This window comes from Marmota marmota, unplaced genomic scaffold (genome assembly GCF_001458135.2).
Source record: "Marmota marmota marmota unplaced genomic scaffold, marMar, whole genome shotgun sequence".
NCBI classification, from domain to species: domain Eukaryota; kingdom Metazoa; phylum Chordata; class Mammalia; order Rodentia; family Sciuridae; genus Marmota; species Marmota marmota.
Genome location: NW_025999990.1, coordinates 4,669,163 through 4,672,169, shown reverse-complemented (window position 1 = coordinate 4,672,169; position 3,007 = coordinate 4,669,163).

Sequence of the window (3,007 nt, the reverse complement as noted above, 5' to 3'; positions counted from 1 at the left end):
TTTTTTATTGTAATTGATTTAATGTCTGGAACAAAGAATTGTTGGAAATAGACTTATGTATTTTTAGAAAAACTTGACATTTACTTTTATTTGTATTAATATTTATAATTAATTTTTCCTTATTATAAGAAAAAGATATCTGAATTATTCCAGTGTGGGAAGGATTTGGGCAGATATCCCAATTTCAAAAATTAAAAAAGCAAAGCAAAAAGGCACTCAAATTTATTCATTTATTCACGTGGTTTTGGAGAAATCTAGGACAAAAGTTTTGATTATGAATTACTAATCCAAAATTCCTATGGTGTGGCATCATATATCTAATAGTTAAATAAGTTAATTTTATGCAAAATAGTGAATCTCTCATGGCATTTCAATACCACCACCATTCAAAATAAAATGAGACACATATGACTTCACCAGTTAAGTTTAAGAGAAGTCAAAATTTGGCCTAATTAATATTGACTGCATTTAAATGTAAGCACTTGACTGATGGTATGTGATGTTCAAAGAAATATGGAAATATGGATGAGTGGAACAGATTTTTATTCTAACTTTTATTCTAATACTATTCTGATTGTGTTTAAAACATCCGTGGAAGAAAATAGTGTACGTTAGACATCAAATCTAGAAAGCAGACAATTGAATAAAATTTAGAAACAGATAATTTATCTTTACAAATGGATATTTAAAAGCACTAATTTATTACTCAAATATAAGGGAAAATATCAGCCCTTCTAATATATAAAATCAGGATTAAAAAGTTAAAACAAATATGAACAACATTTTAAGAACTTTAAAATAAATTGCAGTGATTTCCTAGGCAAATCCTGGCTTATATGTCATAAAGAGTTTATTTAAAACCCATAATTCAAACTTCTTCCTGTTTTTTTAGTAAAAAATATTTCTTTTTCCTATTTTTCTTGATTACTTGTTGGCCTTCAAATCTCTATGCAGACTCTATTCAAATACAATAAACCTGAGATGAAACATCTAACAAAACCACATCTAGAGATAGAAAATAAAAATTTCTATGGCATTTCTCCTCACCTTTAATTCTTATTATTGATTATAATTGCAAAAATCAAAAGAGACCTCATTATCACCCTGGGTTATATGAGTAAAATTTGCTTAACATTTATTTCCTTGTTTTCCTCACTTGTACAACTATGCATAAATGCATAATAAAACAGACATTGACAGGATTCTCTTAGGCTCAAATTCAGTTCAAAAAATTAGGGAGCAAATAAAAAAGTTCTTTAAGAAAAGGTTTTTTGCAAAGACTAGTAAACATTTATAGAATGACTCTGGGCAGGTTATTTAACCCCTGTGACTTTCTGTTTCTTCATTTCCAAAAATGGAGAAAAATATTAGTAAAAGCAGGCACTCATAAATTTATATCTTTTTCCTCTCTGTTATCAAAACTAACATTTAAAATGTCTGAATTCTAGATCTAAACCTAGAACCCCATCAAGTAAGAATAAACTGATTACCTTTTTGTTTGTACTCTGGGGATATCTTACTCATAAATGCCATAATTTCTACAAGTCAAACTATTCTGATTACTATTTTTACTGTACTTTTCCATTATGATAAAATGCCCACTTTATCTTTAAATTAAGTGCCACCATTTGACCCCTTAACTCCCAGGATTCCATTGTCTCCACTGTATATAGGTATCTAGTTTAATGGTTTCCAGAAGATGAGTTGACATTCAAACAACATGAAAAAGCAAGGAAATAAACCACTCCAAACAGCCCACAGCACTTCAACAACTGATCCCATTCACACCACAGTGGAGGAAATGTCAGATAAATAATTTAGAAAGTTTCAAGGATATTCAAGATGGCAGATTAGAAGAAAACCACATTTCTAGTTGTTCCATGGCTGGAGTCAAGCAACAGGAGTACTATTTCTCAGGAAGGTGGGTGAAAGGGAATTCACTGAAGTTTAATATTGAATAGTTAGAGTCTCTCATAGACTTAAATTTGGTGCATTGAACAAAGAACAAGAAAGAGTATATTAGAGCAAAGTTGGTTATGGCAGTGGTGAGCTGGCTCACCTCAGACAGGAAGCAATAATAGAAACACAACAGTAAACTTTGACATGGAAAAACCTATAGAACATAAAAGCAGCTTAAATTTAGCTAATCCAGAGATGGCACAGTGAACTGGTGTTTTATAAGTGACAAGCAGGGAGTCATCTTGAGAAGGCCATGTTGCAGCTTGGGAAGCCTGAGAGAGTATAGCAAATATTGTCATATTGTCCTGGCAAGAGCCTACCGTGTGGCCTAGGGTGTACCTTATAGAACCCAAGTGAAACAGGCATAGAGAAGATCAAAAGATATGGAGAGGAGTACAACTCACTTTCCCTTTGAGTTTGGCAGCTCATTTGACCAGCTAAGAGGGTGAGAAAACTCAATGGACAGGCATGATTGTTCTTAGGCATTAAGTCTGAGAAGGCCCTATTCATAGGCAGTGGGATGTATGAGACCTCTGGTGGGTTGGTTTCTCTGTCTCACAAGTATAATTCTCAGGACTTTCTTAAGAACTAGGCTCACAGCACAGATCACCATTTACCTGGCCTAGGAGTTTGTTTATATAATCTCTCCAGAACAGATACCACCCAAAAAAGGCTGTAAGGCCTGACTGGAGTTAAGTTCCATCCCCAGGAACTCCCCACATAGAACTGTGCATTAACCCCAACTTAGAAGTGCATCAATCTGATCTTCCCAGACAGAATTCCAAAGTACTTCCCATTCCATGCTACTGTATACTAATGAGAAGGGAAGTTGAAAACTATTTCAGCCAGCTTCACTTTTAGACCACTCTATCTGGCAGCTCAGTGAGCAACACAAAAAGAGGAAGAATTTAAACCCCAAACTTTGTGTGTGCACTCATGCTCCTCCTCTTCTCATACCCGCCCCCCTCAGTTGGCATAGGCAATCACCATTCATTCTCATTAACAGCTTTGACGACCTCCTCCTCCTCCTCCTCCTCCTCCTCCTCCT